We start from the raw sequence: 26213 nt of genomic DNA, 5'->3' as shown, positions 1-26213 counted from the left end.
AGATGAAACCATGAACTTAAAAAGTCACCTTAATAACCAAATGTATCATAAAATGTACAAGTAGAAAAAAAGTCTATGGCATCGCTAGCCAATATATCTTTATCACAGCTACTACTGAGAAGACAGACTGATAAAATGTGGGAAGATAATTTAGATTTTGTGAGGAAGGAAAACATGTTCTTACACTTAGGGACTATTCATTACATTTTAGTACAAAGGAAATTTTTTATATAGCTGAGTTATCAGCCAGTGAATGAAAACAGAAGGATGAACAGTTCTATATAATTGTTGTAGAATACTCGCCAAGTCTTGTGAGATTCAGCCTGAGGATAAGTGGGGAAGAAAGAATAAAGGGAGCTCATCAAACAGTTGATACTCTTTGTAGGGAGGGCCTCTTGGTTGTTGGATAGGAGGAAGCAGGCAGATGTCAAAACTATGTTCATAGCTCCTTCCTCTACAATGACACAGGTTCTGTTAGATACTTCTCACACTGAAATAAACGACTCTGTTCACACACCCGTGTGCAAGATTAGAATATTTATTCTCCGTGATATGACTACTCCTTAAAACCCAGGCCGTCTGGCAAACTATGCGTGAATGAATGGATGAATGAATGAGATCTATGAGTCACCTGCCACAGAGAATGAGAGTTTATTGTGTTTGTCTAGATAAAGAACATACTGGGGTGTAAGTTTTGTTGTTGTTGTTGTTCTTTTACCTAAACTTGTCAATTATACTCCTTCTTACCATTATTCAGTTTTATCCTAAATTTCATTATTATCTTCTTAAATAATTTGTGCTATAAACCAGCAAGTCCCCTTGTTCCTGTGTTTTCTCGTACTGCTGTGATACCATTTTTTTTTGTTGGATTAGTCTGTATGTCACACACATAAGAACACAGCAATTGAGATATTAACAATGTTAAACAATTTTATTAATAGAATATATCTCTCCATTTCTTCAGGTCTTCTTTAATATCCCTTCATTGGGTTTCACAATTTGCTACATAAAATCTGTAAATATTCTGCACTTAACAACTATATATTTTGTAGCATTTTCTTTCTTGTGAATGGTAGCATATATTTGGCTATATTTTCTAACTTATTGCTATGTAGAGAAATGTGCTGATTTTACAGAAGGTCTGAAATGCTGATAATAATAACTGGAACTTCAGAAATATGGATTAAAACAGAGAAAAACAAAGAGAAAAATAGTAAACTAGATAATGAATTTGATGAAATCACTCAGAATGAAGTGCAGAGAAATAAAGATAAGAATAGAAGAAGAAGAGAGGTGCCTGGGTGGCTCAGTCAGTTAAGTGTCTGCCTTCAGCTCAGGTCATGATCAGCCCTTCCTTGGGCTCCATGCTCAGAGGAGAGCCTGCTTCTCGCTCTTCTCCCCATTTATGCTCTCTGTTGCTATCTCTCTCTCAAATGAATAAATAAAATCTTTTAAAAAAAGAGGGAGAGAGAATATAAGAAGAAGAGATTGAGATAACTGAAGGAGAAAGTGAGGAGACCCAGTCTATAGTAACAAGTTCTAGAAGGGGATACCGTAGATATTGGAGGGAGAACTGTATCAAAACTTGGCCCAGGAAAGCTCAGGACTGTTCTGGTGGCCTTGGAGAAGCCCACTAGGGCATGATGCATCATGGTTAATGACATGGACTTTAGGTTTAAATTAGTATCAGTTAAAGTCACAGCTCCAACATTTACGAAAAGTGTGAGTGCCCTTGTATATGGGCATGACGTGAGCTCCTACTTTATCATATTGTCAGTGAGACAATACAAGGGCACTGTTCAGTATTGTACCTGACACATAACACCCAGAGAATGTTACCTCTTATAGGATTCTAAAAGTGTAATGCTACTCACATTAATAGAATAAACTGATGAATGATAAATCAATGTATTAATATATTGTATAGAATTATTTAATTATTAATGTATTAATAATAATGTAATGATTTATATATTGCTATATTATATTAATATTAATTATATGGAGGTGTAGAGGTGCTAAATAATATCTTTAAGACCTAGCTATCATGGAATTAAATACATTGTTCCTTAGAGATGAAAACACTTGTCATGCATATCTAGTGCTGCTATCATTCCAATAGTAGTATAATTTTATTCTCATTTTTCAGCTCAAAAGATTCCAGTTTGGCGGGATTAGGAACTAAGAATTGTGGGGAGCTAAATTTTGGGCTAGGGGGCACTTTAGATAAAAAAAAATACTAAAGCTTGGATCATTTGTCAAAATGACACACCTGAGTAGTGATGAAGCCAGGATTCAAACCCATGGTGCACCCCTGTGCAAATTTCTGTCTAATAAGCCACTATGAGACACACCGAGTCATTGAAATGCAGAGTAAGTGATAGGGGAAGCATTCACATTATGTTTACCAATAATGTAGGGAAGGAAGGAAGGAAGGAAGGAAGGAAGGAAGGAAGGAAGGAAGGAAGGAAGGAAGGAAGGAAATACTATGAATACATTTTAAATAGGATACAAATTTGTACAGAGCTTGTAACAAAAAAAAATAAAAGACTTCTTTTAATAGAAGTTTAAAAAGGTCTGGGAAGGAGTTAAACAAAAGATTTGTATTTACCTCTAAAAAAACTCCTTATTGCTTTCCATACTCTTCTACCATGAAAACTTTTACTTTTTAATAATTTTATTTAAAAATGACTTTTTAAAACAAAATATAGTCTCAAGAAAGGCAAGAAACCACATTTGGAGTTAGGAGTTTGAAGGGAAGCAGTAGTTTCTATTTATAATGAATTCAGAATATAAAAAAGTAGTAAAGGACAGGCTTCCACCTCCTCTCCTTCCTCTCCTCCCTCTCATATTGCCCTCACTCATTTTCCCTTTGATTTTTCCTACATTTATGGTAGTTCAGGGTGCATATTGCACAAGAGATCCAGTCTAACAGGATGAAGGAGGGCTTCAGTCCAGTGCTAAGATACCACTGCATCCACCAGAAGAAGAGAGAGCCGTTTCTTACTTGATAACCTTTCCACTCCTATTTTTGTATGTCTGTGCTGTGATCAAAGCACGGGCCTTAGTTGTGAGGCTCTTGATATTGAGGGCAGAGTGGGGGAGTTTGGGGGCATACGCCCGAACAGTCATCTGTTCACCTAAGCCAAGTGGAGCTGAAATCCTGCATATGTGCCAGAATGCCATTTTTTTCTTTCTCCTTTTCTCTGTTGCTTATCATACCCTGGACTATTCAGGACAATCAGCAATTGGACAGAATACTCAAGGAGGGGGATATTAAGCTCTACTTTTTTTTTTTTAAGATTTTATTTATTTGAGAGAGAGAGAGAGATCACCAGCATGAGCAGGGGCAGGGGGAGGTCAGAGGAAGAGAGAAACAGACTCTCCCCGCTGAACAGGAGCCCAACTCAGGGCTCCATCCCAGGACCCCAGGATCATGATCTGAACCGAAGGCAAACACATAAACAACTGAGCCCCCAGGTGCCCCTGAGCTCCACTTTTGAAGGGAAGAGTATCAAATAATTTTTAGACACATTTTAAAATGAAAACTTTTTTTATATTGTTTGCATAAAAATGCCAAGAAGAATTACAGTGTTACGTATACAGAGATAATTTAACAAAGAATCTCACACTCTAGTTTTTGAATACAAGAGAACAACACTATAATTTGTACTGGTTATTACAGAAAAAAATGTATATATGCTAATTTTAAGACAAATTCTCAAATTTAGAATATCTTAACCAACTCTTCCGATTTATAATTTGAGTAAATATTGCTATGCTACATTCAGTATTTAACTCAAAAATATTTCTGTACTCAGAACTCTGTAGAATACCAGATTGTTATAGATTGTGAACAAATCTATATGAAAAAATACATCCCAGGGTTCCTTGGGTGGCTCAGTGTTTAGCGCCTGCCTTCAGCCCAGGGCATGAACCTGGAGTCCCAGGATCAAGTCCCATATTGGGCTTCCTGCATACAGCCTGCTTCTCCCTCTGCCTGTGTCTCTGCCTCTGTGTGTGTGTGTGTGTGTGTGTGTGTGTGTGTGTGTGTCTCATGAATAAATAAAATCTTTAAAAAGAAAGAAAAAGAAAAAATACATCCCAGACTAAGTTCAGGTATCATTACTATTGTAGCAAACCATATTCTATATTTAAATGGTTTCTAATTTGGTAAGCAAATATAGAAAACTTGGAGTGGATTTAATTAAAAAATGAATTATAAAGCAACAAAATACGCTTCTGTAAAATCTGATTTCTAAGGAAGTTAATTGAGATTTTCTTAGAACAGTAAAATCCTGAAGTTCTGAGTATATAATCATTTTCAGGAAAAATATCTTTAATCTTGATACATGGCTTTTGTGCACAAACTTTATATGAATAGGAGGGATGATGTAAAATATAAGATGATGGGATCCCTGGGTGGCTCAGCAGTTTAGTGCCTGCCTTTGGCCCAGGGCATGTTCGGGGAGTCCCAGGATCGAGTCCCACATCAGACTCCGGCGTGGAGCCTGCTTCTCCCTCTGCCTGTGTCTTTGCCTCTCTCTCTCTCTCTCTCCCTCTCTCTCTCTCTCTGTCTGTCTCTCATGAATGAATAAATAAAATCTTTAATAAAAAAATATATATAAGATGCTGACAGGGGTTCCTGAGTGACTCAATCGGTTAAGTGACCAGCTCTTGATTTCAGCTTGGGTCAGGGTCTCTGTCTCAGAGATCTTAACCAAGCCCTGCCTCTCTCCTCAGAGAGTCCGCTGGAAATTCCTCTCTCTCTCTCTCTCTCTCTCTCTCTCTCTCTCTCTCTCTCTCCCCCCCACCCCCCTGCTCTGCGTGTCCTCCTGTTCATATGCACTCTCTCTGTCAAATAAATAAATCTTTCTTAAAAAAGAAAAAGATATAAGAATCAATAGATTAAAAATATTAGTTATGCTAACAAGGAAAATTAGAACAAGATTAAAATATAAAGATCAAAATTATTAGTTATGCTAACAAGGAAAATTAGAACAATCTTTTATCAACACTGCAAATTTAGTATTTGGCATATTTTTTTTAAAGATTTATTAATTTATTTATTCATGATAAATAGGCAGGCACTAAACCACCGAGCCACCCAGGGATCCCCAGTATTTGGCACATTATATTCTATTTAACATTCTGAAATTTCCCTATTTTGCTGCCAATTTTTTCACATATCTCTTTATCTTCCGATCTATTCCTTTCCACATGCCTCTTCCTGTCCACTTTTACTACTGAACTGAAACTACTTTCTCCATTACCATCTATGACACATCATTCTATTTTCTATTTTTCACAGATCATTGATCTTTTCATTTTTCCTGTTTCTTGACTTTCTGTACTGTTGAATTTCTCTAGTTTTATAAGATTCTTTACACGTTAATTTTTGCACCTCTACAGTATTTTTGTTTTTCAGTAATTCTTTAAGGATGCACATTTCTGTAATTATCAGGTCAAACAATACAAAATATTGTTAAATCAGTACAATTAATATGCCATTATCAACTAGTGATAGCATTTATAGTTTTCTTTAAAGTTATGGTTTTTTTCATTTCTTACTCTAATAGGCTGGAAACCTGCAATGGGGGTGGTTACATGTGTTTGCCTTTGTCCACTTCTTTGCTTTTAACTATGATTTTGATTCTCCTCGTTTTCCTCCCCTCTCCATGTTAGAGTTACAGAGATGTTTAAGGGCCTATTTCCTCTCTCTTATTATTTCCCTTAGTTTCTCAGACACTGGGAGTTTCCCACCTACAGTTTCTTTGACACAAGCCAATGTATCTTCATTCCTGCTCATTACATCTTTCTCAGTCTCAAAGCCTTCTTTCTCTGACCCATCCAGTTTCTTCATCGTGGAATAGTCTTGCCAAAACAAGAGACCCCAATTTTATTAATGATAAAGTTTATATACTTACTTGTGTGATTTGTAAATAAAATCATACATATAATTTGTACTTCTGAAAGACATTTTAAATTGAGGGCAGATTGTCTTTTATATTTCTTTTTTTTAATAAATTTATTTTTTACTGGTGTTCAATTTACCAACATACAGAATAACACCCAGTGCTTATCCCGTCAAGTGTCCCCCTCAGTGCCCGTCACCCATTCACCCCCACCCCCCGCCCTCCTCCCCCTCCACCAACCCTAGTTCATTTCCCAGAGTTAGGAGTCTTTATGTTCTGTCTCCCTTTCTGATATTTCCCACACATTTCTTCTCCCTTCCCTTATATTCCCTTTCACTATTATTTATATTCCCCAAATGAATGAGAACATACACTGTTTGTCCTTCTCCGATTGACTTACTTCACTCAGCATAATACCCTCCAGTTCCATCCACGTTGAAGCAAATGGTGCGTATTTGTCGTTTCTTATGGCTGAGTAATATCCCATTGTATACATAAACCACATCTACTTTATCCATTCATCTTCCAATGGACACCGAGGCTCCTTCCACAGTTTGGCTATTGTGGACATTGCTGCTAGAAACATCGGGGTGCAGGTGTCTCGGCGTTTCATTGGATCTGAATCTTTGGGGTAAATCCCCAACAGTGCAATTGCTGGGTCGTAGGGCAGGTCTATTTTTAACTCTTTGAGGAACCTCCACACAGTTTTCCAGAGTGGCTGCACCAGTTCACATTCCCACCAACAGTGTAAGAGGGTTCCCCTTTGTCCGCATCCTCTCCAACATTTGTGGTTTCCTGCCTTGTTAATTTTCCCCATTCTCACTGGTGTGAGGTGGTATCTCATTGTGGTTTTGATTTGTATTTCCCTGATGGCAAGTGATGCAGAGCATTTTCTCATGTGTATGTTGGCCATGTCCATGTCTTCCTCTGAGATTTCTCTTCATGTCTTTTGCCCATTTCATGATTGGATTGTTTGTTTCTTTGGTGTTGAGTTTAATAAGTTCTTTATAGATTTTGGAAACTAGCCCTTTGAGCGGTCGTTTGCAAATATCCTCTCCCATTCTGTAGGTTGTCTTTTAGTTTTGTTGACTGTATCCTTTGCTGTGCAAAAGCTTCTTATCTTGATGAAGTCCCAATAGTTCATTTTTGCTTTTGTTTCTTTTGCCTTTGTGGATGTATCTTGCAAGAAGTTACTGTGGCCAAGTTCAAAAAGGGTGTTGCCTGTGTTCTCCTCTAGGATTTTGATGGAATCTTGTCTCACATTTAGATCTCTCATCCATTTTGAGTTTATCTTTGTGTATGGTGAAAGAGAGTGGTCTAGTTTCATTCTTCTGCATGCGGATGTCCAATTTTCCCAGCACCATTTATTGAAGAGACTGTCTTTCTTCCAATGGATAGTCTTTCCTCCTTTATCAAATATTAGTTGACCATAAAGTTCAGGGTCCACTTCTGGGTTCTCTATTCTGTTCCATTGATCTATGTGTCTGTTTTTGTGCCACTACCACACTGTCTTGATGACCACAGCTTTGTAGTACAACCTGAAATCTGGCATTGTGATGCCCCCAGCTATGGTTTTCTTTTTTAAAATTCCCCTGGCTATTCGGGGTCTTTTCTGATTCCACACAAATCTTAAAATAATTTGTTCTAACTCTCTGAAGAAAGTCCATGGTATTTTGATAGGGATTGCATTAAACGTGTAAATTACCCTGGGTAGCATTGACATTTTCACAATATTAATTCTGCCAATTCATGAGCATGGAATATTTTTCCATCTCTTTGTGTCTTCCTCAATTTCTTTCAGAAGTGTTCTATCGTTTTTAGGGTATAGATCCTTTACCTCTTTGATTAGGTTTATTCCTAGGTATCTTATGCTTTTGGGTGCAATTGTAAATGGGATTGACTCCTTAATTTCTCTTTCTTCAGTCTCATTGTTAGTGTATAGAAATGCCATTGATTTCTGGGCATTGATTTTGTATCCTGCCATGCTACCAAATTGCTGTATGAGTTCTAGCAATCTTGGGGTGGAGGCTTTTGGGTTTTCTAGGTAGAGTATCATGTCATCGGTGAAGAGGGAGAGTTTGACTTCTTCTTTGCCAATTTGAATGCCTTTAATGTCTTTTTGTTGTCTGATTGCTGAGGCGAGGACTTCCAATACTATGTTGAATAGCAGTGGTGAGAGTGGACATCCCTGTCTTGTTCCTGATCTTAGGGGAAAGGCTCCCAGTGCTTCCCCATTGAGAATGATATTTGCTGTGGGCTTTTCGTAGAGGCTTTTAAGATGTCGAGGTTAGTTCCCTCTATCCCTACACTCTGAAGAGTTTTGATCAGGAATGGATGCTGTATTTTGTCAAATGCTTTCTCTGCATCTAATAAGAGGATCATATGGTTCTTGGTTTTTCTCTTGCTGATATGATGAATCACATTGATTGTTTTACAAGTGTTGAACCAGCCTTGTGTCCCGGGGATAAATCCTACTTGGTCATGGTGAATAATTTTCTTAATGTGTTGTTGGATCCTATTGGCTAGTATCTTGTTGAGAATTTTTGCATCCATGTTCATCAGGGATATTGGTCTGTAATTCTCCTTTTTGGTGGGGTCTTTGTCTGGTTTTGGAATTAAGCTGATGCTGGCCTCATAGAACGAATTTGGAAGTACTCCATCTCTTTCAATCTTTCCAAACAGCTTTAGTAGAATAGGTATGATTTCTTCTTTAAACGTTTGATAGAATTCCCCTGGGAAGCCATCTGGCCCTGGACTCTTGTGTCTTGGGCGGTTTTTGATGACTGCTTCAATTTCCTCCCTGGTTATTGGCCTGTTCAGGTTTTCTATTTCTTCCTGTTCCAGTTTTGGTAGTTTGTGGCTTTCTAGGAATGCGTCCATTTCTTCTAGATTGCCTAATTGATTGGCGTAGAGCTGTTCATAATATGTTTTTAAAATCGTTTGTATTTCCTTGATGTTGGTAGTGATCTCTCCTTTCTCATTCATGATTGTATTAATTTGAGTCTTCTCTCTCTTCTTTTTAATAAGGCTGGCTAATGGTTTATCTATCTTATTAATTCTTTCAAAGAACCAACTCCTGGTTCTGTTGATCTGTTCCACAGTTCTTCTGGTCTCGATTTCATTTAGTTCTGCTCGAATTTTAATTAACTCTCTTCTTCTGCTGGGCGTAGGGTCCATTTGCTGTTTTTTCTCTAGCTCCTTTATGTGCAAGGTTCGCTTTTGTATTTGAGTTCTTTCCAGTTTTTGAACGGATGCTTGTATTGCAATGTATTTCCCCATCAGGACTGCTTTTGCTGCATCCCAAAGATTTTGAACGGTTGTATCTTTATTGTCATTAGTTTCCATGAATATTTTTAATTCTTCCTTAATTTCCTGGTTGACCCTTTCATCTTTTAGCAGGATGGTCCTTAACCTCCACGTGTTTGAGGTCCTTCCAAACTTCTTGTTGTGATTTAGCTCTAATTTCAAGGCATTATGGTCTGAGAATATGCAGGGGACGATCCCAGTCTTTTGGTATCGGTTCAGACCCGATTTGTGACCCAGTATGTGGCCTATTCTGGAGAAAGTTCCTTGTGCACTTGAGAAGAATGTGTATTCAGTTGAGTTTGGATGTAAAGTTCTGTAGATATGTGTGAAATCCATCTGGTCCAGGGTATCATTTAAAGCTCTCATTTCTTTGGAGATGTTGTGCTTAGAAGACCTATCGAGGGTAGAAAGAGCTAGATTGAAGTCACCAAGTATAAGTGTATTATTATCTAAGTATTTCTTCACTTTGGTTATTAATCGGTTTAAATATTTGGCAGCTCCCACATTCGGGGCATATATGTTGAGGATTGTTAAGTCCTCTTGTTGGATAGATCCTTTGAGTATGATATAGTGTCCCTCTTCATCTCTCACTACAGTCTTCGGGGTAAATTTTAGTTTATCTGATATAAGGATGGCTACCCCTGCTTTCCTTTGAGGACCATTTGAATGGTAAATGGTTCTCCAACCTTTTATTTTCAGGTTGTAGGTGTCCTTCTGTCTAAAATGAGTCTCTTGTAGACAGCAAATAGATGGGTCCTACTTTTTTATCCAGTCTGAAACCGTGCGCCTTTTGATGGGGTCATTAAGCCCGTTCACGTTCAGAGTTACTATTGACAGATATGAGTTTAGTGTCATCATGATATCTATTCAGTCCTTGTTTCTGTGGATTGTTCCACTGGACTTCTTCTTAAAGGGGAATTTTAAGAGTCCCCCTTAAAATTTCTTGCAGAGCTGGTTTGGAGGTCACATATTCTTTCAGTTCCTGCCTGTCTTGGAAGCTCTTTATCTCTCCTTCCATTTTGAATGAGAGCCTTGCTGGATAAAGTATTCTTGGTTGCATGTTCTTCTCATTTAGGACCCTGAATATATCCTGCCAGCCCTTTCTGGCCTGCCAGGTCTCTGTGGAGAGGTCTGCTGTTACCCTCATACTCCTCCCCATAAAAGTCAGGGATTTTTTGTCTCTTGCTGCTTTAAAGATCTTCTCTTTATCTTTGTAATTTGCAAGCTTCACTATTAAATGTCGAGGTGTTGAACGGTTTTTATTGATTTTAGGGGGGGATCTCTCTATTTCCTGGATCTGAATGCCTGTTTCCCTACCCAGATTAGGAAAGTTTTCAGCTAGGATTTGTTCAAATACATATTCTGGCCCTCTGGCCCTTTCAGTGCCCTCGGGAACCCCAATTCAACGTAGGTTTTTCTTCCTCAGGCTGTCGTTTATTTCCCTTAATCTGTCTTCATGGTCTTTTAATTGTCTCTTTTTTCCTCAGTTTCCCTCTTTGCCATCAACTTGTCTTCTATGTCACTCACTCGTTCTTCCACCTCGTTAAGCCTCGTCGTTAGGACTTCTAGCTTGGATTGCATCTCATTCAATTGATTTTTAATTTCTGCCTGATTGGATCTAAATTCTGCAGTCATGAAGTCTCTTGAGTCCTTTATGCTTTTTTCTAGAGCCACCAGTAGCTGTATAATAGTGCTTCTGAATTGGCTTTCTGACATTGAATTGTAATCCAGATTTTGTAACTCTGTGGGAGAGAGAACTGTTTCTGATTCTTTCTTTTGAGGTGAGGTTTTCCTTCTAGTCATTTTGCCCAGTGCAGAGTGGCCAAAAACAAGTTGTATTGGGAAAAGGAGAAAAAGAGAGAGAGAGAAGGAAAGAAAAGAGAAAAAGAAAGAAGAAAAAAAGGAAAAAAGAGAAGAAAAAGAGAAAGAAAAAGAAAGGTGGAAAAAAAGGGGGGGGGTGGGGGAAGCAATCAGAAATCAGAAAGAAAAAAAAAAACAAACTCGGGGGAGTATCTTCTGATTCTGTACAGTTTAAGTCCCTTGACTTCCCCTGGAACTGGTCCGTGTTGCTGGTCTTCTGGGGGAGGGGCCTGCTGTGCTGATTCTCAAGTGTTAGCACTTGGGGGAGCTGCTCTGCCCCCCGCCTGGTGCAGGGCTCAGTGGGGGCTGTTTACCCCGTGAGGCCCCAGGAGGAACAGCCACAGTGGGGCGGCAGCTCTGGGAACCGGGATTCAGCCCCCGCAGTAGCTCCGGGGCTCTCCGTCTGCAGGGCCTGGAGGCTCCGGGGCGGGGCCGCTGATCTGCTCAGCTCTGGGCAGGAGCGTCCTTGCTGTCCTGGGCCCTCTGGGTCTCTGCCTGTCCCGGGGGAGGCCGGATCCTGGGCTGTGTCCCGGCGCCCTGTGCTCCGGGGCCTGCGCTGTTGGATTCGCTCCCGCCCCGCAGCCCCCTCCGCGGAGCCGCCGCCCGAGCCCCTCCGAGCTGCTCCGGGTCCCGCTGTGCGAGCTGCCGTCTTAGGGAGCTCAGGGCACTCTCCCGGGGCGCAGGTGCCTGTTAGTGTCCCAGGGAGCCCGAGGGCATCCCCGCCCTCCTGGGTCCTGCTCTAACTCCCTGCGAGCCCCTTTCCGCCCGGGAAGGTTGGTGCAGCTCCTGCTCCTCCAGGACGGGGCTCTCCTGCCCAGCTCCTCGCGGGGCCCCTCCCCCTTGGAGGCCTTTTGCTTCTTTATTTCTTTTTCCCCCCCGGTCTTCCTACCTTGATAGAAGCGCGAACTCTTCTCACTGTAGCGTTTCAGCTGGTCTCTCTTTAAATCTCAGGCCGAATTCGTCGATTTTCAGGATGATTTGAAGGTTATCTAGGTAATTTGGTGGGGACAGGTGATTTGGGGACCCTACTCTTCCGCCTTCTTGCCCCTCCCCTCCATCAGTTACAATTTTGAAATGAACATTCAGCAACATAAAGATCAAAATTTGACTTTAACTCTTAATGTACTATGATAATTTATTTCCAGCATATATTAAGTGAAGCCTGCAAAATAAATAATCTACAGAATCATTAAAAAAAACTCAGAATTTAGTCTTAGCATTCAAATAAAATTAATAAAATGTACTTAGTTGTCTCCAAAATATCACGTTTCATAAATTGCATAAACACATAACAGCCATGATAAATATAGTTTAAAGGATTAACTACAGAATATTATGTACTACATTGAGATTTTATTTGCCTTGAGATTTATGTATAGACATGTATATGTATAAAGTTTTCCATGACACGGAAGTTCATCGCATACCTGTTTTGTGCTTGATAGGAATAATAGTGTAAAAATCAGTATTAAGTCTTCCTTAAGATTCGGAGTCAATTATGCAAATGTGTATATGCTTGCCACAGACTGTTTTGTTCTATTTTGCATGGTTTGAATTGCATGTGAAGAAGTATTCATCTTGATTTAAATACCTTCAACTGTCTCCAGAATAGTTGAAATACTTAAGAAACGTAATGAGACATAATTGGATAATCACTTAAAATGGAAAGTTCGATAATTTCATATTCACGTACCCAATTTTGACCATTTAAAAAAAAAAATCTCTGGGTCCATAATACAAGCCATCATTAACTTTGGAGTAACTCCTAAGCAATGAAAGTATGAAAGAAACCATATATATAATAGGTTGTTTTTAATAATTAGCAATCATTTAAAAATCTTTATAATAGTGAAAAATCTGATGAGAAAAATATAGGGCTTATTGGTTAAAATCCTTAAGGCTAAAAATTGTATTTTATTTACTTTCATATATTTGGAGAGTGTGGTGTTTGTATCTGTTTTTTTTTTTTTTAAAAAAAAAGAGCTTTTTTTTTCTTCTTTTAGATCTGCTTGTCTATTTTAGATAGCCAAAGATGATGAAATATGGAGTGTGTGCTAATTAAAAGCTAATTAGGTGATTTTTACTTTTACTAAGTTACTGATCTATGTGGGGTAATTAGAGCAGGGGGAGCAGTGGTGAAACCAGAAAGGTATCTTGATGATTGGTACAAAGACTGTATGTAGCATTGATAGGTTTGATCCTCCACTAGCCATTTCAAATAGTTAAATAACAAGTTTATTAATGTTTACCTGTGAAATACAGCATGGTTTACACAAATACTTCAGGATTTGATTTATGAAGCCATCCCTGAAGGTAAATGATAGTTAAAGGGAACAATGCGGTAGAGACATATCACAGATACAAGTAATTGATGCCAGTTAAATACTGGCACTTGACTTGATTTTCACAGAGATTTCAGCGCTTGGGGGCAAAAGAGTTCAAAGACGTGTAATTAACATGCTACATGAAGGAAAGTGGTATAAACTAAAGAATTATACACATGTACATTGTTTTATTATGCATAGTCTGAACTCAAAATTAAAAGATTGAATAATACAATAAAATTATAATCTGAGAGCACGAACACCCTTTAAAAAGACCAAAAAGAGATAAAGTCTGAAAAAATATATAACAAAAAATCTTTGGTACATAAATGAAGAATGAACTTCAGGATAAAATGATTGGACACACGAAATAGTCTATTTTTTCTTTTATTTCTGTTGACCTATTCAGTGGTATATTTATTTCACTGAACTCCTAAAGTAACGTTAGAGTTCCCCTATGAAAAACAGAAATATTTTCTAGTTCCTGGCACAACATCTGGCAGTAGCAGATACCCTGTAAATTTTTGCTATCTAGAAAAACAATTGTATATGAGCTAGACAGATTACCGGGTTTCTTTTGCTAAATCAAACATTTGTTTCTCAAACACATTCCTTTTCCAACCATCTCTCTCTCCATCCTTTCTTTTCTCTCTCTTTCCTTCTTTCCATTAACAAATTTAGGAAGAATTCACTCTGTGCTGAGAAAATGTCTAACTTATCTCACAATGGCAGAGCTGACAAAGTTTTTATCTTACTTATTTCACAGTTTAATGGGGGAAAAAGAATTAAACGTGCAAAATAAATCTCACCTTTGATAAATGTCATGAAGGAAAATATTCTCAAATGTAGAATAATGAATACAGAAATTGATAATTAATAACTTTACTCATGAAAGTAAACTCATGAAAGATGAGCTCACTACATGAAGAAATGGAGATAGAAAGACAGTATAATGGGACTTCTAGATTCTGAATTAAGGAGGAGCTTGGAATGTCCAAAGAAATAAAAGAATGTTAGTGTAGCAGGAGCATAGTATGTAAAAAGGAGAGGGGCTTGAAATGAAGTAAGCTTTGTAGTCCATAACAAGTGTATTGGATTTCATTGTAAATGCCATTGGAAGCCACTGGATGCTTTTAAGCAAAAGTGTGTGGTAATTGCATTTATGTTTTAAGATAAGTGCTTTATGGAGAATGAATTAGTGGGAAGTAAGACTAGAAGTGGAAAGAGCATTTAGGAGAGACACTTGAAGATTTCCAAGAGAGAAAGATATGATGTCCTAGACCAGGATGGGACCACTGACATGGATTTGCAATCTATTGGAGGCAGAATCAAAAGGACCTAATAACTGATTGAATGTAGAGGGTGAGAGAAAAAGAGACAACAAGCATGAGTCCTAGATTAGAGCATTGATTATATAGCAAAAACATTCACAACTGAGTTGGTCAAGATGAAATTGGGAGACAGGCGCTAGTAAAAGAATCAATAACTCAGGACGCCTGGGTGGCTCAGTGGTTGAGCGTCTGCCTTTGGCTCAAGGCATAATCCCAGGACTCTGGGATCAAGTCCCACATCAGGCTTCCTGCATGAAACCTGCTTCTCCCTCTGCCTGTGTCTCTGCCTCTCTCTCTCTCTCTGTCTCTCATAAATAAATAAATAAATAAATAAATAAATAAATAAATAAATAAATCTTTTAAAAAACATTTTATTTATTTATTTATGAAAGACAGAGAGAGAGAGAGAGAGAGAGAGAGAGGCAGAGACACAGGCAGAGGGAGAAGCAGGCTCCATGCCAGGCGCCCGACGTGGGCCTCGATCCAGGGACTCCAGGATCACGCCCTGGGCCAAAGGCAGGTGCCAAACCGCTGATCCACCCAGGGATCCCCTAAATAAAATATTTTTTAAAAAAGAATCAATAACTGCTTTTGGGATTGAGAATGTATTGTTTTACTTTCTTGTACTCAGGGTATGGATTTGGAGTTATTACTTTAGATAAAAACCAAATTAGAAGTGGGGAAGAAAGATTAAATACTAGACATTCCAGGGATTCATTCAAGCCAATGATCTAGCAACCCAATTGTAGCTAATTGTTCTAGGTTGATATCTGTAAATATATGTATGAATTGACACTGCAAAGACATATGGTAACCATTGAGACCTCTGCATTCTACGGGTTGAGATTAAATCTATTTTTATACAACAGACTTCAACAGTATTTGGGATTATAAAATGAGTCTACAGTGTGATCAGGACAGTGACAAATGGAAAGGAGTAGCAATGGCTGGTATTCTTAAATAAACAATTGGGGAAAAATAGGAAAAGTTTATTTTATTGAGCAAAGAATTTCTAACCTTCACATGACCTTTCGCAGTTGAACATAAGCACAAGTAAGAACAATATAGAAGGAGGAATTTACTAGAATAAGTGAAAATTGAAAGAGCTCTATAAACTTCTGTCATTACCATCATCGTCTCTAGAAAACCACATCTCAAAACGAGAGAATCTGATAGAAGAGAAATGAAAATGGACCATTTTTCCTCATTAACTTGCAAGGAAGTTTCTATACATTTGTATCTTCCTTTTTTGGCAAGGTTGAAAACATCGGCAATCAAAAATTTCCTGTCATTCCTCAAATCTGTTTGTGAAGGTGGGACAGCTGATTGCCTTGCAGTTGTGTTTGTAGCATGTCGTCCCTGATGCCTCATTTCATTTATTTAATAGCATAATTATATCATAACTTATATCTATCTGCACTATCATAAACTGACGTGTATTCTCACACATTCTATCTGAAATTTTGCCCATAAGAATTGTTTGCATTTACTTCAGACCATCCCACTCCATTTTTGTCCAGCATATCCCTAGTTATAATCTTGAGAACAGCATATCAGATTAGTCATGATTAATAAATACAGAAAAACTTGGAATTTAATCAAATGGCTTCTCATTCAAAGATCTCCTTTTTTTTTACCCATAATAACCATAATTTATGTCTGCAACAGAAGAATATGGTAATATTAAAACCCTAATTATCTCAGAATTCATTATACGCATATGATACCCTACTTGCAATCGTGTGAACGCTATACACATTGAATAAAAACCATACTTCAGATTTTGAATTTGAATCTTTCCCCAGGCTGATAGTATGTAGCACAGTCCTCTCCCCAAATGCCAGGGAGTAGCAGTGAGCCACAGCTCCTGGCCCGTAATGCCATCACAAGAGTAAACAACTGACACACTGACAACCATTCTTATGCCGCATGGCCAATCTCTTTCACTTTCAGTACTTTTTTTTTTTTCAGTACTTTTCAATAAATTACAGTAATTTTCAATAAATTACATGAGACAATCAACATTATTAAAGGATTTTATCCAACTATAGACTAACGTAAGTGGTCTGGGCACATTTAAGTTGGGCTAAAACTAAGCTATAGTGGTCAGTAGGTTAGGTGTACAAGTGCGTTTCAACTTATGACATTTTTAATTTATGATGGGTTAATCAGGATATAACCCCATCATAAATCAAGGAAGTCTGTCTCGAAATTTTGATTTCAGAGTCAAATAAATAAGCTAAGCATGCTTATTTGAAATGTATTGTTACTTGTTATAATCATTCACTGATTAGTGAGTTTATTTCAATGTATAATTATTACAAAATTCAAATATACTGTATTTAATAGAATGCATTCCAGAATATGAATTCATTTCAACTACGTCATCTTATTCCAATCTGGTGGGCTACAAAGAAAGATAATGTCATTATGAATACCTTGTTATCTCAAAATAAACTTAAGAGTAAGAGGTGCTTTATTTCTTTTGCTGTATTCAAAGAGGTCAATCTATTTTTAAGTTAAATCAATAAGTCTCCATTGTGTGCTTAGAGTAAGACCACGAGCATTTAGCTCATAAGTAAAGTGTTAAAAGAAACCACAATGTTATCATTAAGAATTTGACTTAGAAATTCTTCTGGTTTCCTAACATTCTTGCTAAGTACTCTGGAACGGACAATAATCTGCACTATTGTAAAATGAATGGAACAAGTTGGAGGATGGTGAAAGTCTGAGGAGACTGAGGAAAACCTATTATTATTCCAAAATATATAGCAACTTTAAAAGATACGGTAATTATTATTCTGTTGATACTTCTATTGTGCTGGATATTTATACTTATAGGAGATAATTGTGTGTGTGTGTGTGTGTGTGTGTTTGTGAGAGAGAGAGAAAGGGGGGGGAGAGAAATTACGAATGCTCTAAATATTTTGAAGCAGCATAAATGAGATCCACCTTCCCGTTACCCTTTCTGCCAACTTGAAAACGCCATTTCATAATATCTGAATCAATGAAGAAATCACAAGCTAGGAGCATCTATAATTTAGGGGCAATGCTAATTTTCTTTTTTGAGTGTAGATCTTTAAAATGAGCTTTTTTGCCCCTGCTCTAAAATCTGTAAAATGCATTTACCTAAGGTAGACTATCCCTGAAAGTATTATATGAAAATTTTTAGCTAAGGGGGGCTTTTTATTTTGATAAGTCTCTGAAGCCAAGAAGTTGAGTTTCCTCTGTTATAAGTGATAACATTTATAATCAACTAATACCTAATTCAAACAAAAATCTTTGTGAAGTTTGTTTCTAACCTGAAGAGGTTCTAACGTGTCTCTCTTTTTTTTTTTAATTTTTATTTATTTATGATAGTCACACAGAGACAGAGAGAGAGGCAGAGACACAAGCAGGCTCCATGCACCGGGAGCCCGACGTGGGACTCAATCCCCAGTCTCCAGGATCGCGCGCTGGGCCAAAGGCAGGCGCTAAACCGCTGCGCCACCCAGGGATCCCTCTAATCTGTCTCTTATTAATAGCATTGGGTTCCTGTGTTCATAGGATCTGTATGACTACCCAGATAGAAGTCTGTGATAGAGATGGGTTTCCTACGGCATCATAATTTTACAGTAAGTCTGTAACAGAGTAAACATGTTTATCCTTGTGAATATTGATTTTTTTCACATCATAGATTATTTTCAAAATTGATAATTATAACAGCATGTTTTATTATATTTAAGTATGCGTTTATCTATTAACTGAATCATTAAAGTAAGATTCTTTACTTCAAATTATTCTAAAATAGAATTTTATTCATGAATTTTCATAGTTCCTTAAAGATATCATTAAGTAAGGAAGTCAATTATTCTTCTAATGTAAATTTCAAGCATGACAGGTAAAATGTTCTAGAAAAAGCTTGCCATGCAAAATTGTTTTGAATACTATGGCTAGAGCATTTGCCCACGCATGAAATAGAGATATAACTTCAATACTTTCAGGTCAAATCACAGCATCAGGAAAAGGTTGAATATAAATTAAGGATAAAATCCAATATATTTGGGTGGGACTACATTTTCTTCTTGAGAAATCATAGAAGGACACATTAATTATACTTGGTATGAAATTTCTCAAGTAAAACAGAAAATCCTGACTTTGCTAAGGACACACATAACCAAAGCACTGGCTTATTCTATGTTTTATTTTAAACTTTTGGAAATAATTTTGATTAAGGGATTAAATGGCATTGTGCCTATTCTGAAGGATATATGACAGAGAAAGGATTTTATGAGGGACCAGGCATGTAAGAATATTCATTCTTCAAAAAAACAAACAAAAAAAGCAAAACAAAACAAAACAAAACAAAGATTCATTCTTTAACATGTTCAATGCAGACTTCTTGAGGGTAAAGTGTGCACCACCCAGTGCCAGTCACTGGGCTACTGACCAAATAAGAGCTCATTTTGGAACTCCCCAATTAGTGAAAGGGAAGGACATGTGGATACGTAAATTAGCCTGACAACACTAAGATTTGTTGAGCATGCATGATGTACCAGGAAATGTGCTAAATCCTTTACAATGATTATTTATTTTAATCCTTATAGTATCCCCGAGAGAGGGACTGTTGCTTATTGCAGTAAAATTGAGATTAAGATATGAAACTCGCTCAAGGTTTCACAGCCAGAGAGGTGTACCAGAGATGATAGATCGTATTAGAAGGATATGAAACAAATGTTATAGGAGAGGCCAGGGTAATAATAAGTGCCTGTGGGAGTCAATGAAAGTGTCCTACCTCACAGATAGAAAATTTGAACTAGATCTTAAAGAGAGAATACGAGGTTTGCTAGTAGTGAAGGCAGATAAGGGGAATGTTTCCATCTAGTAAGATTTTCTAGAAGTATAGCCTTCTGGTCTTCATTTTATCATTTATAATATGTGATAGTGGAATAATCTGATTTCTAAGTTTTTTTGAGTTCTGGAATTTTAGGATGATGTTTTGTTTACTCTACATAAAAATAAAAGAGACTTCTGAGTAAATGCTGAAACATCTGAGACTTTTGACAATATATCACTGACCCTCCAGAAAGAAGAAAGATTTCTTTTATCCTGCACATGGATAAAACATCATCTGTTTTCTTCAAAGATAGCTAGTTACATGTGGAACTTCTCCTCCCTTAAAAGAGATGGGAGAAAGTACGATATGACATATGGGGGGACAGCCTAGCCAGTCTGTAGTAGCTGATAATTAGGGTTCTGTATTCCATAAACCCAACTGCTTCTGGTTAGGGCTCTCTTATCTTTTTTTCTAGTTACTTTAGGAAAACTTAATGTTTTAGACCTCAAAGGATTTCCTTTTGTTGTATGAGAAAAGCCAGGATATTCCTGGCCCCTAGAGAGGTGTTGCACAGTGCTGGGGGGTGACAGCCACTTAAACTCCCAGGAAAAGCCAATGGAGATGGGAAGATAGCAAAGGAAACACATACAAAATGGCCTTGATTGTACATAGTTTCTGAGAAGGGGAAACTGGACAGTCAAAATGTAATACTTCTTTTTTTCATAGTCAGCATCAGTGACTTTAACTGAAACAAAAATGATTTTAAAATATTGCTAGCCAAGTGTGTTTCACTCATTCATTTGAAGCCCTATGATCTTCCTAGAGAAAATAATCATGTAACTGAAGACACACACAATATTCTGATATAATTTTTAAAAGTTATCCTATGGAACTATACTCAACATACCCATGTGTTTTCATACACCAATAATTGAATTTGTGGTTTGAAATGACAAACCACATGTCATGCTGTCTTACTTCTACTATATGAAGCAGTTTATTTCATCTATAAAAAACAAGCAGTGAGAAATATTCAGGAAACTCTTTTACAAATTTAAAGAAATAAAAATATTTATTATATTGTCACATTGTCATTTAAATGCTCAAATTTTCAGAGAAGAGTGACAAAATTGTCTTCTTACCCATAAACCCTGTCCTTTATGATTTCTGTACTATATTACGATATTTTTCTTCTAAAATTAGGATATAGGAGGGAAAGAAAAGATGAATAAGCAATACATTTATTAGTATTTAGTAACATGTAATACAAGGAATCCAGAATGACGATCAAAAATCACAAAAGGAAGAGTCAGCCACAGGTTTCTGGTGAGTTATTCAAGTGAGTGCAGTGCTCCCACAATCATCTCCGTCCAGGTTGAACTGTTGCGAAGGGCAATTAATTCCATTTCCCACTTTTAGTTTTTCTTATGTTAAATTTAGAAGGCAGCCTGCCAGCTATGATTAAGATTTTCTCAGAAAATAGTTTCTAGAACCTAATACAAGACTGTTAAACCACTGCGTAAGCATAATGGTTTAGATCAGTTGTATGCAACTTCCATGTGCACATTTCCCAAAGCAAGCTTATGAAAGCACACATTTCCAGGTACCCATACCATCCAAGGTGTCTGATTTGGTAAGATCTAGAGTAAAACCTCGGAAGTGAAATTTTCATCAAGCGTCCCAAGAGGATTCTGACACAGATTTGTGTTTAGAATACCGTTTGGGAAATTGTTTTGGAGCAGAATGAAGAACAAAGTATATTTTTATATGTAAGCACAATGGGAAGGAAACAAGGAATTTAAAACGTGAAGGAGGAAAAGGGGACTCTCGTATTGTACATAGTTAAAAGTCTGTGATTCTCAGATAATCATAACTTTTCCATATGTTACCAGCATGATAGCCTCCAAAGCTTATGCTGTCTTCACTATACCAAATGAAGCTTAAGGAGTGAGTGAGACGGGGAAAAAAGAAATTATTTAAGCAATAGCTCAGGGAGAAGCTAACGAGTTTTTGTTAGCGTCCAAAAAGGCAAGTGCCCATAGTATGGTCAGGAATAAGAAACGGGGGGTGGGGGGGGCGAAAATAGACAAGAAAAAAGAAAAAGAATGTAATTGTTCGTGTGACCCATTGTGTGCATGTGTACACACACGTACCACAACATGCCACCTACCACAACATACCACTTACCACAGCACACTACAACCCTTCACCACCTGGAAGCTGATGGCTACAGTACAGTCATTATGTGCATTATGTCATGCTCCCAGAGGTTTTCCTAAATCCAGTGTTATGTACTTTCTCTTTAACACTTTGCACACATAATGCCAACAAATCCAGCTCCTTAGGAAGTGCTCACCTTGATATTCTGAATATTTTATACAAAAAATACTTTTATTTATGTTTTTAAGACACTTTTATTTTGACCAAAGTTTCCATTTATATTCACATGGTGAATTACATGTTGAGCTACTTAGCCAATGATCATGAGTCAATTATGGTTTATGGAAATTCACTTGGAATTGTCTATCTGAGAATTATGAAACTTTAAAAATTGTCACTTCCAATTGCCTGAATTTAGAATGGGGAAAACTGAGGCTTCTGCTGTTCTACTTCTCTTCTATTCTTCTTTTGAACTTGTAAACCTCTTCTTTGTAGAAATTTATTAACAAGTACCGTTATATAATGCTTTCTCCAATAAATGAGAAATACACACACATACACTCACACACACCTTTTCATTTCTATTATCCATGGCAAAATTTTATCTTGGGTAGTATACTTACTTCCTGGTATCCTCTTTCCCCACATCCTCCTCTCTGCACTCTTATCTAGTAGTAGGTGTTAGAATATTGCTACTTGATGATTAATATTTTCAATGAAAGAGATTAAAGTTGGAAATCTTGCAGAGCTTTTGTATTTATATTTCTATTCTGAGATTTTGGAAATAGACACAAATTCTCAAGTTTCATTTGAAAAACGTTTTAATCATGGAATAAAGACAAGTGTATCTGAGATTATGGTCTTACTATTCAGTAATAAGAATACTCTTAACTATCTGATGGATGAAAACTAGTATTCTAACTCAACATATTTATAGTACAGAGTTTTACTTATTTCTTTACTGATCGCTATGCCAAATCCTGAACTCTGTTCCAGTTGTTTTACTGTGTAATGACTCTTAACCTTTCTACTAATTGGACTGGCTCATATGCTTTTTAGCCTGTCTTCCCTCAGATCCTCATAGCACACTTTTGGAAGCCTGACACTAACAGAGGTCATGTAAAATATGTTAGGTAACTGGTGGTGATATAATCCTGCATAGCCAAACTGAACAATACGTAGAAAAAATGGAATTTAACTTCAATTACCATTTATGAAAATCTGGTTCATTGATGTTTACTTATAAAATACCTCCTCCAAATCCTTTAGTCTGAATATGGACAATCACCTTTTTACACCTTTAAATAGATTCTTCCTATCTGGATAGCTCACACCTAATTCTGATTAAATAAATTATCCATCTGTGAATTCTACAGGTGTAACTTTTAATACTTACCCTTTATTATTTAATACTTACCCTATATTATTTCCAGCAGTCTCCTCCCTGCTCCCAACGTGTCAGAAACAAGTAATTTAGTTGCTATGACTTTTCCATTTGTCTAAAGGCAAACCTATCAACCCCTATAAACATGTGTGTTTTATCTTGCTCCCTGCTTGGTATACCATGGATATGTGGGAGAATCAAGATTAGACTTTTGTTGATCTGACTTCTTGATAATAAGGTGTTAGGAAAGCAATAAATGTATTGGAAAAAGAACTTTAAATCATATTTAAGCTTACTAAAGCCTTTCAATAGAACATATTTAATTCTGGTAGTAATAAAATGGATGGGATTTCATTGTAAAGCAGAGCAGAATTCAGCATATACTGTGTCAGCTTTACATGACAGATTATTAATAAACTGCCACTGTTACCACTCGATGCCAGCCTTTGGTGTTGGCATTTTTTTAAACTTGAAACTCAAATGTATTTTTTTAATCTTATTAAAAGATTAGATGTATTTTTTAATCTTATTTTTAAAAGATGTATTTTTTAATCTTATTTTATGAACCAGTTTCTTCTTTTCAATACATTTTTTTCTCTTCTCTGTAGAATTATTGTGTGATTCAATTAATGGTTCCAATTTCATTATACTTATATGTTCTAAAAAACCCTAAGGCATTGTATAACTTCACATAGATCAACTTTAGTTATTTGTTTGTTTGTTTGTTTGTTTGTTTTCATTTGATGAAGGTGAAGACAAGGCAGAGTAAGAATTAAGAAAGAGGATGTACTTTCAACTTGGTACCTAACAAAAATGAGCCATTTGGTAGAATTCATTTTCTCAACTAACTTTCCCCAGTATGTTTGCCTTTTTCTCTCTTTTCTTCTCCTATCCCTGTTCTAGATACACTTTTTTAAAAGATTTTATTCATTTATTCATGAGAGACACAAGAGAGAGAGAGAGGCAGAGACACAGGCAGAGGGAGAAGCAGGCTCCATGCAGGGAGCCCAACTTGGGACTCTATCCCGGGTCTCCAGGATCACGCCCTTGGCTGAAGGCGGCACTAAACCACTGAACCACCCAGGGACCCCCGATACACATTTTATATTGTCCATTAATTCAACAAAACACTTAAATATTTGTATGAAATAGTCATTTTCATACTAGTGTTGGAAAAATAATAAGTAGTGGGCAAAGCCTACAGGAAATAGACAGTTCAAGAGAGCTTATAGGGTCTAAGGTTATCCTTTAGATACAAAAGGGCCATTTTGTATCTAAAATTTTTTATGCTTTACAACTCCTTGTCACTCCATCAAAACTTTAGCTATCTATCAGAGAGAAGTTAAGAGTTACTTTAAAATAAGTTGCAATCAGTGGGTTAAAGGACATAGCATCTGATGATGGGGTAAAAAGTGTGTATAATGTCATAGAGAGGGCAAAATGAATAGCAAAACATGCAGGTGATGCGCTGAGTTTTATCTAAGTAGTATATATTATCCTCATTGTCTTAATTGGACGGGTAATGTCAAACCTTTGGACAAAGCTGAAAAAGATTCATACCTAGTAAGGTATGCACTGGTATTTACTGGAAATAAAACAAATAGAGACTAGAAGAACAATAAAAAATGATCAATCAATGAAACTAAGAGCTGGTTTTTCAAAAAGATAAAACAGGCGTGTCTGGCTGGCTCCATCAGTAAAGCATATGACTATTAATCTTGGGGTCATGAGTTTGAGTCCCACATTGGACATACATATTACATACATAAATAAACATATATATATCAGGGCACCTGGGTAGTATAGTCAGTTAAGCCTTTGACTCTTGGTTTCAGCTCAGGTCATGATCTCAAGGTCATGAGTGCAGAGCCTGCTTGAGATTCTCTCTCCTCCCACCTGTGTGCTCTCTCTCTCTCTCTTTCTCTCTCAAAACAAATCTTTAAAATGTATGTGTATTTTTGAAAGATAAAACTCTCAAACCTTTAGCTACACTAAACAAGACAAAAAGATTTCAATAAATAAAATTAGAAACTAAAGGAGCCATTACAACTGACACTACAGGAATGCATATGATCAGAAAATAACTGCCATATACAATTATATGCCACCAAATTTGATAACCTAGAAGAAATGAATACATTTCTAGAAGCATAAAACCTACCAAGAATGAATCAAAAAGAATAAATAATATGAATAGGCACCAATGTGTTACACATTAATACTCCATAATGAACAGTGGGCACTGGCTCAAATGTCCCATACTGGTTTTTGCCTTTGAGTCATTCTACATGGTGTTCCTTCTGCCTTATAGGGTTTACCACTTCCCAGCAGTGGGTCCTGGGCAAGTTTCTCAGGCTCATTGACCTCAACTATCTCCCATAGAGAATGGGAAACACATTGGTTGTGATGCTTACCTCATAAGGACATCACAAGGATCAGATGATGTGTGAAAGCATTTTACAAACTGCCAAGTCCTCTGCCCATATGAGCTAATAGAATATAAAACAATGGATGCCAAGGAGTTAAGACAGGGAGGGAACTGAGAAGATAGAAATAACTGCTGTGTGGAAATGGTAGACGTGATTTTTGCTCAACATTCTGGCAAGAGAAACTTTATAAAAGTACAAATTAATTAATAGAGCAAATTGGGGTAAGGGATAGGGAAGAAGGTAATTGAGAAGGGGAGGCCTGGATGTGTTTGGATCCTCTGAAGTCTAGAGAGAGGAAAGTGTTTGTTATCCAGCAGACAATTCCTGCAAGCAACCTGGAGCAATTTTTGCCTGACCCAGACAGATTCAAATCTGGCCTGTGCCATTTTGACATTAAGATTCAGTTTCCTCACCTGTAAAGTGGACATAATAATGGTACCAACCTCAGAGCATTGTGGAGATACTTTAATTCATTTTTTTTGTCACTCAAAAAGATTTCTTAATAATACGGCATTGGACTATAACCAAAATATGAAATAAATATACACAAGTTTATATTGATATAAACAAATGAACAAATAGGGGAGAAAAGGCTAATTTTGCTTTAATAGAATTCCAGATAGGGGCACCTGGCTCAGTGGTTGAATAACTGCCTTTGGCTCAGGTCATGATGCTGGGGTCCTGGGAT

At 37.1% G+C, this 26213-nt stretch overlaps 1 protein-coding gene and 1 long non-coding RNA gene across 2 annotated transcripts in view; both read left to right on the top strand.

The window, feature by feature from the left end:
- LOC140597407 (piwi-like protein 1) overlaps positions 1 to 26213 on the top strand; it is a 135071-nt gene that overhangs the window by 55504 nt on the left and 53354 nt on the right. The gene's annotated exons all lie outside the window — the stretch shown is intronic.
- The window catches only part of LOC140597401 (uncharacterized), a 55007-nt gene that overhangs the window by 25197 nt on the left and 3597 nt on the right, over positions 1 to 26213 (top strand). Inside the window, exon 2 of the long non-coding RNA XR_011999237.1 lies at positions 18097 to 18350. This is a non-coding gene — a long non-coding RNA (uncharacterized lncRNA). The remainder of the gene's footprint in view (positions 1 to 18096; positions 18351 to 26213) is intronic.

This window comes from Vulpes vulpes, unplaced genomic scaffold (genome assembly GCF_048418805.1).
Source record: "Vulpes vulpes isolate BD-2025 unplaced genomic scaffold, VulVul3 u000000643, whole genome shotgun sequence".
Taxonomy (NCBI): domain Eukaryota; kingdom Metazoa; phylum Chordata; class Mammalia; order Carnivora; family Canidae; genus Vulpes; species Vulpes vulpes.
Note: the sequence above shows the minus strand (reverse complement) of the source record. Positions and strands in the feature narration are given on the sequence as shown.